We start from the raw sequence: 17,711 nt of genomic DNA on the forward strand, positions 1-17,711 counted from the left end.
TCACAGATGTCCAATGTTTTTGTCTTCATTTTGCCACATAAATTAAAAGTAGCCTAGTTTGAATACTATCACACCTATCATGTAACGGTCTTCTTCCCCTTCTACTCTTTAAAAAAAAAAAAAAACTCTGATTCTACAAATGCTAGGCCTACTTATTCCTACTGAAAGTCTTAGCTGATGAAGACTGTGATATACAGTTGGTTTCACTACTGTTGACAAAATGCACTTATTGTAAGTCGCTTTGGACAAAAGCTTCTGCTAAATGACGTAATGTAATGTAACGTAATGTAACTTTTCAGCTGTTTCTAGGGCGATTGAGGAAAAATATTTTTTTGATAATACACCAATCTATTATTTACATGGAGAGATAACAAAAGTGACACCCTTTTTGACTGGTAACTGTAATATTTCTGAAACTGGAATGGAAATGTGTTGCGCTGCTCGTTACTGGGGACAAAGTAGGCTAATGTCATTACAGCGTCATTAAGTAACGCGTTACCACCCAAACACTGATAAGGATTTCTACCCGACTAGACCTTAATCATATGAACTTATTGATGTAGGCCTATTGCCATGTACATAGATTGATAGTTTCTTTGTATTGCGGTCTGCATTTGGCAGATGTAGGCTATGATTGCTTGACATTGTTATGTTTTGTGATTTAATAATAAAAAAAAAACACACTGATGAGGAATGAGCGACTATCCAGTAAGGAAGGTAGAAAAGAGGCGTGCACCTCGGCAGAGTCTCCGCCCTCCGGAGCCGAGCAGGCTGGATGGAGCGCAAAGCTTTCCAGCGCTCAGTGAGTTAGTAAGAAAACTGTTTGCATACCAATCTCCCTCAATACTGCATGACCAAATTGGGGTCGTAGATCTCGGAGCGGTGGGATTTATTAGTCGGACTCTGCTGGGCTTATTTTCCCCCCCGTGGACATCCCAATCGGTCGGCATTTTTTAAAATCTGTATACTTATTTCCATTTGTCGTAGGCTACACAAATATTTACTGACATCTTCGTAGGGAAACAGCTTATCACAGCGAAAGGTTTCGGCACTGAGCTGCGCTTTGAGGTAAGAATGAAGCCGTCGCTGCTGCACAAGAAAGTGTTTGCAACTTAAATGTTCAGTGTTAAAATGTTTGGGATAAAGCTAAATTGTCGTAGTTTCATTATTCCACGATTTTACTTTGATTGCCTTGTTGAACGGACCCATGTGTCTGATAGGCATTGCTGTGCGTAATGTTGTTTTCTGCATACTTTGTTGCTGCAAGTTAAATCAAACGCTCTGATCAGACAGCCTGCAGAGCCCAGATGTTTTCTAAGGGTTTCAACAAACATTTTGAGAGAGAGAGAGAGAGAGAGAGAGTAGGCTAAATAAAGGAAAAAGGCGAAAGCATCCTGTTCTGCGTGTAGATTCATGTTATCGCCAAGTTTGCTCGGCATTTTCTAGTGAAGAATGAAGTAGACTAATGGAGCACTAAATGTCCACTCATCACCAAATGTCTCACAGTCATACCCCTGAAGTGTCATTAAATAGGCGCTCGTATATTATGAGAAAGCCGACAGCGGGGAGAGTCCATGAGCGATGTGTGTCAGTCTCCAAGCTGGCATCCTTCCCACGGGGGTCCGGTCCTAACCGAGTCTGTCTCCAGAGATGTATGGGGGTCAGCAGATGGATGTCTCCGTCGGCGGCACCTTTGCTGTAGGGCAGAAGTTCACTGTCAGTTTGCATTAATCAGGAGGGATGGATCATACAAAACTCCTCTCTCCGTTTGATTTCTGCTGGAGCTAGAAAGCATGACACATTCAGTAGTCATGGCTCTGAAAAGGGGCTGAACTCTCCCTGACTAAATGATTTTTGAAGACACAATGAAGGCCTTTTATTAACGTAGAGTAAGTATCTATGGTGGCTGTGACTTTCCAGTTGTCCCTGTGGTGTGACGCGACTCCAGTTGGAAATTCAGGGGGAATTCTTCATCATTTCACTCCAAAGTTTGCTGGTTACGTTGGTTAAGGTTTTGCATACCAGCTGCTTTCTGGTATGCTGAAAAAGTTGCAGAAGAATAGTGTGGGTTTGTTTTTTTTTGTCTGAAGCTGCTCACATAGACAGTACACCTGCTGTGTAGAGCTTAGAAACCTCTGGAAACCAGGTTATAATCAGGTTGGTTCGTATGCCAGAGGAGTTTGGCTCCAAGGGATCCGTTAACATAAACCGCTGGCCAGGTGAGTGTGCTGTGCTGGCTTGCCTTGCCTCAAGTTAAAGTCACAACCATTCACTCAGCCTCTCCATCTCCCTGAGGCTGGCACAGTGTGGCAGATAGTGGGTGAGGAGAACGAGGAGAAAAAGACTCATATCATGGCCGACCACCTTGGACACACTGACAAATCAACTCCTACCATGATTAATGGGCTGAGCAATACTGTTGCATCATGTACGGATGTAGGTTTGTGCTCTGTCTCTGTCTCTCCTCTCTTTCTCTCCTCCTCTCTTTCTCCCCGTTTTTTTTTTTTTTCCCGAAACCAAATGATTGGGAGTGAACAATTTGTAGAGAAAGAGGCACACAAACTGGAAACAGAGGCGTATTTGTTCACCATGTTTCGGGCGAGCTTTTGCCTTGTCAAAAAAAAAAAACAGTAGTATTGATGCTTTTGGAGCAGCTGCCAACATGGATGACTAAATCCCGCCTGAAGCCTTTCTTTTCTTAACTTCACATGAGTGTTAGGAAATAGTTTTGTTGCTGAGATACAGAAGTTATGTCTGCAGGATAAGCAGAAACAAAAACAACAGGGTTTGTAAACCTACGGCGTAATTACACAGGGAATAAAGGTTAGCAGCAACAATGTATTTGGTTTCCTCGGTGGACCTCGGAAGACGGCAATTAGGAGAGAGTATGTTTGAGTGAATTCAATTCTCCGCCAAGCAAGCTGGTATTTATTCCGCCTACAGACATGGAACACCTGGTGTGAGACTTGCCATTGGTTGTCAGTGCACACATTTTAACAGTGCCTTTGATAATGTGTTGCTCCTGATCAGGCATTCACAGTGCCACGATGATAAAATGGACAGGAAAAACAAATGAGCAGGAAAGGAACTGTGAGTGTGTGTGTGTGTGGCGAGCTCATTGTTCCTCTGCTATCTAGTCTTTGGCTGAGATATAATAGTGTGAATTGCAGTATATGGCAGTTCCTGCTGAGAGGGAGGGGGTGGCTGACTGGATGCTGCCCGAACTGGCAGAATACCACTCATTAAAGGGCTGAAATTAATCAATCTGTGGTTCCACATGGTGGGGTGGCTCCAGTCTCTCTCTCTCTCTCTCTCTCTCTCTCTCTCTCTCTCTCTCTCTCTCTCTCTCTCTCTCTCTCTCTCTCCTTACTATCTGGTGATGTGCCTGCAAATGAGGCTGCTGCCTATTTGGCCAGTCATTTGATCACTGGCCCTAGTTTCACAGCCCTGAAAGGACCGGGCGATTCATTCTGCACCATCGCCTTCCCTCAACCTCCTTCCACTTTCTCTGTCCCTCTCCTTCTGTATCATCTCATCTATTATTCTTTCTTCCTCTCTTCCCCATCCTTTTTTTTTTTCTGCTTCCCTCTATTCCTCTCCTTCCTCTCTGCCGTTCCCCCCTCATCCAGCCTGCGGGGCACGTCTGTATCCATATCGATGGGTTTAGAACGGCAAGGCAGAGGAAAACGAGGCCGGGTCATCACTCTACACTCGGTTTCCCTGTATCAGCCCCGCTACGGCACCAGCGGTCCGTAGAGAGCCCGGAACTAAATGGAGTATCTATTGGCTCAATGAGAAAATTGCTTTTTTCGATTGCTAGAGGACCCTTCATTTAATGTGTGTGATGTAGAAGCCTCAGCCAGTAATGGGTTCAGTATCTTTGTTGTCAAGAGACATGAGAAAATGAAATTTGCTTTTCAGCTGGCAGAAATAATTTACTCTTGGAAAGGTGTATTTTTCATCAGCTTTTTAAAAGCCATATAGGTGTATGTTTCTATACATGTCTGCACTGTGTTGTTTTGTTTATGCTGAAGGTCTAAGACACATTGGTCCGATGTAGTCCGCTGAAGGCTGGTTTTTTCAGCTGAAGGTCATGTCATATCAAAAACCGTTGCATTGCTACTCAATAAAATAACAGCCTGGTTTGGTTGCTGCCTTAAAATTCCCTGTGTGCTTTTTGTTGGCGCTCCGGCATAAGCACAGGAGAAAACGCTGCATAATAATGTTCACACAGACATACATTCCTTCAGCCCTTGCGTGTCTCCATCTGGGCCAGGAAGTAGCGAGTGACCTAAGACTGGGGCAGCTGGCAGCCCCAGAGTTCATTGAGAGCGGGAAGTCCAAGGGCCTCTCTGCTGACACTTCCTTTTTATCAGGAGGAAGCAGGCCGCTTGTTTGTGTTCAGCCCAAGGATTCTTTGTGCTTATCTTGCATTCACCCAATTTCCCTCAATAATGGCCGTGCTGAGCAGGTAATGAGGTAAAAGGTATGTATTTGACAAGCTGGGCTTGGCAGATAGCAGCCTCCCCGACAGGCTCACGGGCTGCCAGACGCTTAGTTGAGGATACATTCAGCCCCGTCTCAGGATGTTCAAAACACTTCTCTCCCGAAATCCCCTCAGCCATCTTTTTCCCCGCACAATGTTTTTCAGAGCTAATAAGCCGTGTCACTCAGGTGTCCATTAAAGGCTGGTGGTGAGGACCCGCTGGTCATTACAGACAGTAAGCACACTCAGTAAATCCCTGTGCTATCACCGGGAGGCTTCATCACCTTGTGCTCTATTCATCCCCCAGACTCAGTCAAAGCTCAGAGAAGGGCTTAGGCTGGCCAGGGAGTCGGGTCTGATAGGCATGTGACACAGGCTGAGGTGTGGGGAGATTACCTACCTGGCTTTGGGGAGACGGAGGCAGAACTCTGATCCTGCGCACAGAGCGATGCTGAAGATTAAGCACATTGCTGCCTGGAGAACAAGGGACAAGGAAGATGGCTCAGTGCCACACAGCATTATGCTTTATCTGGATAAAATGGAGGCATTTGTTTGCCAGATACACAACCAGTTCTTTGGTAGCTTCACACAATGGCAGCAACGGGCTGACTCACATTGGGTTCAGTGTTGGCACACTGGGCGGGAGGAAGCTGAGTGCTAATCAAGCATCACCAGGGAGGAAGGGCTCATTTTAAGGATGTGTGATATCGGATTGTTTTCCACACGCTCCGCTTAACACTGGAGCCTTTCACTAGATGATCTTTTGTGCCAATCTGAAACATTTCTAGATAAGCAGCTTTTGTGAGACAGTCTTCCTTGCCTTACGTTTTGCTTAAATGACTTGGTTCCTGTTATGGATCTGTATAAAAACTGCATCTACAAAGGACTCATTTATCAACATAGATGGAAGATTGTGTACTACTGATTATGGATCACTGAATTAATAACGAGAGGAGAAAATGTGTAGTGTAGTGTGTAAAGAATAACACCATTGTCTGTGATTTCAGGGTAACCACTGTAAAAAAATGCTGACTATAAAGAGACAATCCTGTCTCAGTCTTAGTGATGAGGGCTTACAGTACTGGACCTTTACAGTGCATTGTGGGTCAGACAGACCACTGCTCTGCTCTGCTTTTGCTGTTTTCAGGGCCGGTACTGTGAGCTGAGCACGACCCAGATCTGTTTTTACAGCCTCTCCCTGTGACTCACTGGGCCTAATGGTTCTCTCGTCTCCTGACTCAGGCATTTTTCTGATGAAATGGGACTCTCTCCCAGCTTCTGGTCTTTCTCTTTCTCTGCTGCCCCAGCCGCAACTGTGTCCCAACTCTCTCCCTCTTCCACTCCTTCCCTCTCTTCACTCTTTCTCTCTTCCCAGGTTCTCCTTCTTGAGCGCTCCTGCTCTTTCTATCCAAGGTTTTAGAGCTAGAGAAAATAACCTTGCAAGAATACCCTCATTAGTCGTATGGGGCTATTTAATGCGTGGCGCTACCCTGTGTTATTACATCTTCAACTCTGCATTTTTATTTCCTTTGCCTGAAAGGGATCCTAGCCCCTGTAAATATCTTGTTTATTTTTAATCTCTGACAAGGGCTACACAGTATAATGTGATATGATAATTGTTACTTGCAAATACAAATACACACGCTCGCTCACGCCACAAATTGATTTGGTAATTTTGAGTGCACAAATTGTTGTAGGGATGGACGGTTGGTCGTTAAGGATGACCCAACTAATTAGCCTACTATCATTTTGAACAAATTAAACACATGTCTGGTGTTTGAGCTGGCTGTTAGCTCATTAACTAAGGATCTCTTCTTTGGGGGATTATGATTAGAAGTCAGGATATTAAGCTGAGAAGGAGCAGTTAAATCAGATTTATGGACACGGACAGAACTGTTGGTTGGTGTGTATGACGTAGTCTTGTTTGCTGTCTCGGCTTTTCCAGTCCTGGCTGAATTATAGAGTACCTCTAAGAGATTTATTTTGAGCGTGATTTGGGTCTGCCTCCAAGTCTCCTAATAACACTCTGCCGTTCCAGTCAATGATAACCATACAAACCCCAAATACACAAACATAAATCTGCATGAGCACACTCGCACACACACACACACAGACACGCAGACACACACACACCTCTGCACTCTGGGTACTGTTGGCAGAACTCAACTGGAATTGGGGTTGTTATATATTTACTGTATGTGTTCCCACGTATCTCTTTGAATCTAGGTTAAATGCTGTGCATGTGTACAGTGAGCCGGGCATAGAAAAAGCTTAGGTAAGCAGAGATTTCTTTCCTTTGATTTGGAGGTGAATGTGCTAAACTTCAGAAGACGTAAGTGGGCTAATGTGATTCTCACTCTCACTTCCTCAATCTGATAATGTGCATTTGTATTCAAATAACATGCCGATAAGAAGGTAAGCGCCTTTAAAAAGCCCAGGCATTTTTTTTTCCACAAGGCTGGCTGCTTTGCTCCTTTTGAAGCCCACACACCTTGTCCACAGCACTATTCCCCGCAAATCCTGTGGGATAACAGCAATGTTACAGTCCCTCCCACAGGGTGAGTCTCACCACAGGTCTATTAGACATATGGGCTCCTTGTCGGCCTCCTCAGTATCAGAGACCTGTCAGGGGGACAGATCAGTGTTTGATTAAAAAATCCCCCAATGGTTCCAACTTCTACCTATGGTACCTTGGGGGAAGGGCCAGCTAATGATCTCTCTCCTGCTAGGATCACAAGCCTCCAAGATATACGACTGTTTCACTTCACCGTGTTAAAGAACAGGACTGAAAATCTGTAACACTTATAAACCAGTAGCTGTGCAGGTGAAGGCCATCTTGCTATGTCTGCTTGCTGGTCGAGCCACCTGGGTGGTTTGCATTGCTTGGGGTTATGGAGGTTTTTAGTAGTGTGATAATGTTATCTCACCTGAGGTCAAGGCACACACATTCTTGTGGTGTTAGTGGTGTGTTTTTTTTTTTTTTTGCAGGATACCTGCTCAACACTGCTAGTGTTCCTTCAGGGTGATTCAGTGTTTATAGCCCACAATCACACCATTAGACCACACATGGTTGAAAGCTGAAGCTCAAAGCCAAACGGTGCTCAACCATTACTTACAGACGAGCCGTTAAGCCAACTGGAGTCATTGAAGCAGCCTAGCATCTCTCAGTGAACCAGACCAATTTGTGTGAAGATTGCAGTGATGTTTCTTAACTCATTGGAGGACAACTCAACTATTTGCTTTAGACATTGATGGATTTACTCATGTGAACAGCCTCGGCATGTCTGACTGACTAATGGACTTGCTGTTTAGCAGCAGATCAAATGTACATGTTGTAGACAGTTATTTTTACTCCTCACAGGGAGAAACAGTTAGAGAGCAAAGACCGAGAGTCTCACAGCCTCATGATTTTTTGATGTCGCTTTATGAAATTTTTAGCCCACCGCCACTTTAAAAGCGCGCTACTCTAGACAGCATTCGTGGGTCACTGCACTAAAACACGGCCTCTGTCCTTTGGGCAAACAGACGGTCAATTCCAGCCTATGTATTACGGCCACAAGAAAACCGCGTTACCATTACTGTGGAGATGTTCAGGAAAAGTTCTTCTTTGAATCAGCTAGGTTCTTGAGAAGCTAGTTTGTCTAAGAAGAGAAGAGCAAAGATAGATATATCCTTTTAAGTAGAGGCGGCACTATCTTCACTGTACTATTTCTTTGCTAATAGTTATTAGGGAAACACGTGCACACTGTGAAACATAATCCCCTTCACCCCTAATCCTTACCTCACCGTATCTGCCTCTCTTTGAAGCATGGAAGAGAAAGAATCTGCTGCATAAGAAAGCTAGCCACTGTTTAACCATTTGAAGTATATAAAAGGTGTTTGATATTGTCATGGAAATGCATTTCAGTCCTGATGTTTCCAACAGCAGCATCCAGGGATCGCCATCACATGTGCTCGCCAGAGATAACAGAGGCAGTGCAGGTGTCTCCAGTATGAGAAATTAAATTGGCTGCAGTGTTCATTGATTTAAGCAGTGAAAAAATACTGAGTACTAAAGCTCAGAGGGATTTTTTTTTTTAATGGAATGTCAGGCGATCTTGGATGGGCTCCCATTGATTTGTCACCTGTCCCGTTTCAGGACTACAGGCCAAGAGCAAAGTCGTCCAACCTAATCTTGACCACCTGTGTGTGACGTGAATGCTCAAAGAGTGAAGTGTATAAGGGAAAACCAGACAGTTCAGGCATTTCTCCAAGAGTTTGCACCCTGGAGAAACGGGCTCAGATCATCTTTCCCGATAAGGCTTGGCAGGAGACAGATCCCGTGTGATATGCCTGAGCACCAATGATGAAGCCAAAGTAATTTTGTGGGTGTCTCTGAAGCCCTTGGATGTGCACAGATTCTTTTGGCTTTATCTGTCAAGCCATATAGTAACATTCACCCATCTGTCTGCCAGCCACACACTCAAAACCTGGATGCCAAAAATGTCCAAACTGGTGCTTTGGTTGAACAGATAACAAAACATTATAAAACATAGTTAAAATAGCTATTAAATTAACCGGTTCCTTCATTTAAAACTTTAATAAAAATGTTGCAGTCTTTGTCTATAACCTCATGATGTCACCACTTGAAAATGATGCACAAGAGAAACAACGATGAGGAGAAAGCCAATGTTGTGAGCAATTACCACAACCACTTTCTCCTTATCACTGCAGGCAGTTCGGAATTGGACGATCTGCTTTTTTCACTTTAACAAGGAGCAGATGTCTAACCTTTTCAAAACATCTCTGGGTGAGCTTTCCATCCAATTGCCACATCTAGAGCAACCCCCCCACACACACCCTTGATAATCCAGTCAATACTCCAGGCTTTCAAAACGCCCCCATCAAACGGCTGGGCTCCTCTTCATGTCTAGATATTTATTCTATTGCCTTCGGCCTGACCCAAAGTTCTGTCATGCTTTTAAGCAACCCGAGACATTGGAGATTGGAGCAGGAGATTTTGAAAAGTTGAAAAAGAAAACCATTTAGCGTCTTCTACTGTACCTCCCCAGCTCATTATATATCCCCTGCTTTCTGTAATCTCCCTCTGTTTTGTTCCTATCTTCACCATTTGGCGCCTGGCATCAACATTCAAGTCTCATGCAGTGAAATTAATGAGATAAAATGCTTATTTTTTTTCATTTTCCGGCCGATAATACTTTTGTGATTGTGTCTGGGTTTTTGGTAAAGCCTTCCCTCTTTGTGACAATGCCTCTGACTGGATATTGGCTTTTTGTATAGACTTGCAATAAAGAGCTGTCATCTGGCTGTCTGCTTATTGCTCAGAGCGGCTCGACACAATGCTTTAGTTACCGCTACAGGTGATTAGCACCGCAGTCACCCAGCCACCCTGCTTCATCTCACAGGACCACACAAAGGATAGTTCTGCTCTTTGCGTTCTGCCTTTTAAATCTCAAGTCACATGCATACTCAATAAATAAATTAGCTGAACAACAGATATGCGTTTCACCAAAATATCCCAGCTGTGGTCACTGCAGGCATGTGTGGTCCTGTTACAGACGGTGGCTGTACTGGAGAGCACTAAATAGGCTGTTTATTTATAACTGTTACGCTGCGGTGGTCTGATGGAGATTGCTACCCTGCTTAAGCTGCAGCGCACGCTTGGGCGCATTACTCTCAATTTCATCACTATCCCCAATTAATACTCAAGACAGCATCAGCAGCATCTGCTCTAGCAAGACAGTTGTCATCAGTTCCCTAGAGTCGAGGAAATTGAAAGTAAGCTCAACAGAGGCATTATTATTCTGAACTTGATATCAACATGCTCTCCATGAGCAGGTTCACTGCAAAGCCTCTGCATTACAATTATGTTTTGTGAGTTTTGTTTTTTCAAATTTAGGTCAAACCAACCATTTTAGGCAGGTTTGACCTGATCATGTTGCCCGTGTTCCTCTGACCACATTCATCCCTATACAATTGCTTCATATCCATCATGTTTTGTGGTGGAAACCTATTGACTTGTGTTTCTTCAGGGACTTAATCTTGGACCGCCTCCAGACGGCTCAGTTTCCATCCTCTCCCCATCTTTCCTCTCTCTCCCATAAATCAATGTGATGTAATTGTGTAAACTCCCTTTCCCACAGCTTGGGTCTGGAGGCAGAGCATTCTCAGAGAGAAAGTGTTTCAGAGTGGCCAGTTAACCTTAACCCCCTGGTTCCCATACAGCCCCTCTGGTGTGGGTTCGCCAGACCGCTCCGGTGTCCCCTGGCTGGTGAAAGTTTTAGTTTTGCCTTTTAAATATCTGTGTTTGCAGCGGTCCCTTCTTACTTCATAATGTTTGATGTTTTATGCATTGTTTTTCCTAGCAGTAGGTTTGGAGAAGTTAACTTTCTCACAGCTGGTACTGACTGTTTACATCTGGCTCGTTCACTCTCAGCTCAGCAGATTAAATCTCATTTCTCTGAGTGCTCTTTGTGTTGAGCCAAGCGTGATTTCTCCTGACGTCTCCCCGCTTGTGGCTTCCTCAGCCTATCGAAGGAATGCTCCTTAAAGCACTCCTGCATTTTCATGAGATTGTCCTGTGGAAAATGTCCAACCCCTTTTTCCACATTTCAGTCCCTCCTGGCTTCCTCCTGGGACTCACTTAGAGGTAGGATATCTCCTCAAGGATATCTTTCAACTCCTTGTCCAGGGAGTATTGAGCTTAGAGTGAACCGATATGGAAGGGAGTGCAATTTAAGAGTTTTGGAGTGGGTAGAACTCTTACTCACACGGTTCAGTGTCCCACTTTATCCCAGTTTCATCTTCCACTGCTCCGGTAATCCTCGTGCCATCAATCTCACCCTGTTCTGCTGGAGAACATGGGTGATAAAAACATTTTTTTGCCCCTCAGGAACACATTTTCAAGCTATTTGGCCACTAGCGCAAGCAAATTTGACAGTGTGAGAGACAAAAAGCATGGGTCATTTTCAATGATCTCTCTCAGATATTGTGAGTATGTCACAACTGGTTACCTTATATCACCACAGCCACCGCATACAGGCTGACGTAGATGAAGCGTTCTGGGGGATTTGGGGAGGGTTTTTTGGCACATGTGCTGCTTTACGAGGAGGTCCCAGTGTGGAGCCCCTCTGGGCTGAGGAAATGATCCAGATGCAAGGCTTCTGGCTCTCATAACCCAGTGGGAAACCTGCCCTGCTGCTCCTGTACAGCCCCCTGCAAAATCCACAGAGACAAGGATTGCCATCTCTCTGTATGGAAGAACCATGCCACACAGTACTGCTGCATACTAATGCCACACTTTCTATGCAGCTTGTTTCTTGATCTAGTATCATGGGTTTTTTATTTGTTTTTTGTTTTTTTACCATAGCAGCATGTAGGATATTTCTATGTTCTTTCATTCTTGTAATGAAGCCCCGTTTTGTGCTTGTGAACAGAGCACAAACATTGCTGAACCAAACACACTCCAGCAGTCTGTTGCACCAGTTACAGCTAAGTTCAGACATAGGCTAGTTTGAACATAAATTCTCACTAAATCTAAATTTAACAGTTCAGGACCAACTGCAATAGTTCCAACGTAGACACAAGTTACAACTTAAGACTTAAACCTACCCTCTAGTAGATGTAAAGGCTTCTGTAAAATAAAATTTGATAGATGGGGAAACATGCAACATGAAATCAGATCACCAAACTGATGAAGAACCAGAGTACAATGTTTTTCCACCCTATTAGTGATAGGGGGAATTGCATTAGGTCTACTTACCTTGCTTTTAGCCTGTTGAAGGCAATGGTTACACCACTTGATGTCACTATAGTTGTCTGTATTAGTTATATATACATAGATTTATAGCTATGGTTGTAGTTATGGGAGACAAACAAATTATCACAAATTAAGGCAAAAAAGCCCCCAACATAATCTTTTTTTTATGACCAACTTTTTATTAGTTTTTTTTTATTAGCCCCCAACATAATCTGTAAAAAACATACTGTACATATTGGTTGACATTTGGTGATGTTAAATTAGTTAGGTTTATCCTCTTTGTCTCTTGTTGTGTAAATTAGCTAATGTTAACCTGGGCTGCTGTTAAGACTGCTGTTAACTGGGGCATGAGAAATTGATTTTGGCATGCATGTTAATGGCCACTGAAGATGAAAACAATATTGTCTGTGACAGTGTTTTGGTTAGTGGTCTTTTACACTCTGCCAGTTAAGCTGTATCTTAAGTCTCCATGGTGCAACTAAACAAAGACGCAGCTTTAGTGTCTGTTTTCAATTTACCATTTTGTGAAGACTTTACATCCTAACTTATGATCAAACACACATTCAGCTGGTGCAGCAGGCTGCGGAGTGTTTCAAATAGACGACAGGGATTCATGGTCTAAAGACTTGCTCACATTGTTGTTCTTCCCTTTACATCTAAACAGTGCTCTGCCTGCCTGTTACACTCATCTGAATTTTGTGATGGTGTGTGAACAGAGTAAGCTTTGCAGGGTGCGCACAGTAAGGTATGCAGTGAAAACCATGAACGATGAGAACCAGGCACACTGGGCCTCACATTATGGGCTGGACTATAATGTAGAAACTATCAGGCAGCTATCCAAGTGTCCCACAGCCCATTTTTGGTTATATTCTCATTTTCTTAGTCAGGATTTATATTGTACTAATCCTAATTGTGTCAAGATTGTTGTTTGTCGTTTTTATTGTCAAGTAATCTATAGTCAGTTGTAGGGTGGCCATGGAGTAACATTCAGATGGACAGCAGTAAAACATCATTGCTTTGGCATAGCTTGTCATGCATATGAGCAAAATGGCTTTTTCAGAAAAGGAGGCTTGCTTGTGGAAGAGTCCAAACTCAAATGCCTTCCCCTGGTTTTAATTATGAAAATAAGTTGCATATGGTCCCATTGAGCAAGGGATCTGTTTCCACTTCTTCTGTGTCTTCTGCTTTGAGATGTTTACCACATTGTTTGTCAGTACACTAAACAATGCTTCATGAGTCTTAATCTGACAGGAGGGTCAAGGTGAGGGCATCTAGGACAGATTTGCTCAATACTCACAGAACAGGTAAGAGATGTTGTCTCTGCTAAGGGCTTTGCGAAGACCAGTGCTATGATGACCGGTGCTACAGAATCTGATTCAGCAGAGCAACATACAAAACCCACTGGTCTTTGGTATTTTAGCAGGATTTAAATGAGGGCTTGGAATGAATACCAGATGTGTTTTTAACACATGCTTAAGTAGTTGGTTTGGATAGCAGTGGCCACAGATTCCTCCATTCACCTACTTGGTGGAAAATATAATGTAGGACACATATGTTTTAGTGGTATATATTCCTGCAATCTCTATGGACTTGGGTGTCGCAGGTGTAGCAATGTATAGTGAGGTCAGACAGACTGCATAAGATACTGAGCAACAAGTTTTCTAATTGTCAGTCTTTGGTACGCTGTGCTTGGAGTCTTGTTTTGGCTTTTGTAGGTACGGTTGGGGCCAGGTCTACATCTGCAAGTTGAGTAACAATTAGTCATTGCAATTAACTTTTCCATAAACAGGGTTTTCATAGCAATACAAACATTGTAGTATTTAGTTTCCCTCTACTGACTTGACTTTGTCTTTAATACAAATCTAATGTGTTGTTTTCTGTGCACACTATTGGTATTTCAACTGAGAAAAACAAATAATCCTGAGGGAAAGCTCTACACAAACTTCCTCCTGCTGCAGACAGCCTGGATCTTCATCTCTAAGACAATTCCTCTCTGAGTTTGAGGCTCTGTGAGCTGTGAGCTGCGTGATTCTCAGGCTTTATTGGGCTTTAGGATTTAGCTGTGATGGAAATGGTTATCATGCGGCTGTTCACCATCGGTTCGCGGGGCTGTGGGTGGGGGAGCCAGTGAACAAGTGGGCGAGAGTTTAACAGCCCCAGCCCCCTCTGTGTATGTAGTAATGAACTCTTACCTTGGCTTGGAAGGCTGCACTGCTGGTATCCTTGCTGTGTTTTTGTAACCCTCACTAAAAAGCCTCGCTCTTAATTGTGTCCCACGGGCCCCGAGCTCTCAGTACTCACAGCCTTTCCTGTCCCTCGCAGTGATCCTCCCCCTCTTCCAACCTTACCCCGTCATCCCAATTCGACAGGTCTTTCCTCTTTAATCGCTGCACTTCAAAGCGGTGTTGTGATGCCCCCCGGGCACCCGGCTCCTCGGAGACACGGGGCTGGCCTTGGGGGCCTGGGAAGTAGGGTGAAAGTGTGGTGGTGAAGGAGGGCGGTCGAAGAAGACAGGCAGAGGTTAAAGAAAACAACAACAAGTGGTTAAGAGGCTGTTCATCATCGTGGTGTCACTAGAGTGAAGCTGGTGTTGTGTACTTGTAGAAGCAAGTTACAGATGTTTGAGAGATCTGTGGAGCCAAAACAGCCCTCACCCTTTCTTTGATGAGGGCATCCTTGCAGAGAAGTGTACAGGTCCGCTGCCAGAGGAAACTGTTACAAAGAGGGAGGCCTGGGTAATGTTTCCCTCCGTCTTAGAAAGAGAGGTGGGCACCGTGTCAGCTTTCATCAGCATCAAAATAGCACCCTCTAAACGCATATCCAAGGCCTGCATTCTTATGAGGTTTCCATTTAGCCCAAAACGATTAACACTGAGAAAACAGAGGACTGCTTAATGAGTTCAGTCTTGAGTCTTTTAGCCGGTGCAATTGTGTACTTCAAATGACTGAATAGACTCTCACCCAGTCTGTAACCCCCAGAGCGCCTAGCAGGAAGAGCAAAGAAAATGACTTAGCTACGGCCGGAGAGAGGAGCGTGAGTGATTAGTTGTGTGATGCCCTCTGATCAGAGTGGGGATTGTTTCTACATCTCAGTAGTTTATCTTTATCTCTGGTGGTTGACTCACACTGTTAGATCAATAAATCTGAATTGGCCAAGGCGATAAGTGTGTCTCAGCATCGCCCTCATTAAAACAGACGTCCAGGAGATATATGGCTCCCGGCACTTGCCCTCTTTCTCATTTCTACAATATTAGAGCGTGATGTATATGGACTCCTTCACAAGTTGGCTGGAGATCACTAGGGGAAGGCGATGTCCAGAGCTGCAGACGTCTCTTTTCGTCAAGTGTCTTCATAAAGCTCGGAATCAAAACAGCTGGCTGAGTAAAAAGCCCCACAGGTCATTAGCTCTAAATTTGGAGTTTTCTTCTAAAGCTCTGAGGTTTGCTTGTGTCAACATCGGTGAAAAATTGAGGTCAAGCCCAGCTGTGAGGTGTAGATGTCCAACAGCGGGAAGATTTGTCACTTCCTCTTCCATTTCCCTGTTCATTTCCTGTCCCTCGGAGGAAGTGTCCCTGATCAAAGTCCTTGCTGTTCTCTGACTTCTGACCTTGTAGTCAAGGCTACCAGGACTGACTGGCAGGATGGAGTGTCATATGGAGGCAAGGAGAAAACACAAATGAAGAGTCCCCAGCCAATAGCACACAGACTTCCTCTATGGTTATTTCTTTATGGTTACGGCTTCCTCTACCAAATCTGCTCAGGCTCTATTGTGAATTGAGCTGTGAAATTGAAGTGTAGAAGAGCATCAGTCTTAAGTGCAAGATAGCTGTAGATGTTCGTGATGCAATAATATTGTCAGAGCTTGAAATATCAACAGAGACTAATCAATTAGAGGCGGCCTTGATGCTTAAATTGCCCACAGTGCAGCTGAGCTTAAATGTCAATGACTTGTTGGTAAGAGGGATTTATTCAAAAGGAAAACCTTTGAGCGGATGTAGATGGAACCTATTGTCTGGTGTTGAGTCTTTCCTCTCTTTGCCGGACCCTCAGTGGCCTGGCCTTTCTAGTCTCCCTTGAGGGTTTCTCCTATTGTTGTGCTTTCTCAGTCGTCTGTGCTGATCTCTCCTCTCACCCCCATAACCGATTCAATGAGCCTCTGTGATTCTATTGGTGCTCCACTTTCCCGTGAACATGTTTCCATGGAAACCAAAAATAATGCAGGCCCTCGCCACTGTTGCTCTCCACCAGCTAATAGCTCTCTAAACAAGGGTTCGGGAGATACTACCCTGCAACAGGCTCCAGGATAAAATCTGACCACTCTTCGGCTGAATACTAGATTACAGCCATGATGATGACAGTAATGTATGTATCTGCTGCTGCTGGAGTAGACTCTTTCATGGTGCTGGAAGGAAGGATGAAACAAAATGGGAAGGGATTACTATATGTTAAATTGCTTGAGGATATGTTGGCTAAGCTATATGGCGAATTTGTCTCAAGTCATTCTTCCATATAGGTTCCGCATCCTTTGGCTCCAGATGTATGTGTAGCCACTGTACCGCTGCTATTGATTCCCTGAGTATGTGCTTTGTAGTGTCTGAATTCAAGGCTTTGTGATAAGGGAGTGTATCATTCCAGTGCATCTCCCCGCTTCTCAGATTTGTCCGTTTCCCCACTCAGGCTTTGATTGCCTTTGGTAGATGTAATCAGAGCCCTGGATTCTATATGGGGGATGGTGTGTTGCTGCTACTGTCAGCTGGGTTCTGTGTCCTGGTGAATTTGATGTCTGCCGGCAATATGGCGTGTCCGCTAGATGATGTAGCTGGTTCCATCAGCCAGAATACTCCTGGGATATTCTCCATCCCCAGCCCCTGTCAGGATGAGAATACACTGCCTGTTTTTCACCATCTAATGTGGTAAGAACTGCATGCTGTTCATGCCTCCGTAGACAGCTTGCCATATTTGATGCTATAGTTGTCAATGCCAGTACTTTGAAACAGGCTCCAAAGTATTGTCAGTCAGAACCATGCTGCTGACTATTTTTGCACGTTGAGGCTGGGATACCAGCGGTTTAATTGGCTCTCATTGCTATATCGTTATTTTCAGCTGGGAGACACTTGTGGCAAAGCAGTTTAGAACGGGGAAAAGTTAAAAGCATTTATGCTCATTAGTCACACTCGGTTGGAGATGTACATTGACAGTTAAAGCCAGCAATGTGTAATAAGCAAGGTATGCTATTTTCAATGAATAATGCATCAGCTCAGATGCTAATCAAGGTTTGCGTCAGAAGCTGCACCGGGAGAGAGTGGTGAGTGTCGGGTCCTGTAATAAAGGGTAATTAACCAAGAGGGAAGGTACATAGATCCTAATACCTCACGGCAGGCATTAAAATTTTACCTGCCCAGCACACAGGCCTGGACTGCTACTATTAAATGCAGTACATTTTTTTCACTCTGTCCCTGTTAATTTT

The 17,711-nt window shown here is 44.2% G+C and overlaps 1 protein-coding gene across 1 annotated transcript in view; it reads left to right on the forward strand.

Annotated features, from left to right (window-relative positions):
* The first annotated feature begins 818 nt into the window (after nucleotides 1-818).
* The window catches only part of tspan18b (tetraspanin 18b), a 29,085-nt gene continuing 12,192 nt past the window's right edge, over nucleotides 819-17,711 (forward strand). Inside the window, exon 1 of the mRNA XM_071896686.2 lies at nucleotides 819-1,068. The gene's annotated coding sequence lies outside the window, so the exon portion shown is untranslated. The remainder of the gene's footprint in view (nucleotides 1,069-17,711) is intronic.

This window comes from Centroberyx gerrardi, chromosome 4 (genome assembly GCF_048128805.1).
Source record: "Centroberyx gerrardi isolate f3 chromosome 4, fCenGer3.hap1.cur.20231027, whole genome shotgun sequence".
Classification (NCBI taxonomy): domain Eukaryota; kingdom Metazoa; phylum Chordata; class Actinopteri; order Beryciformes; family Berycidae; genus Centroberyx; species Centroberyx gerrardi.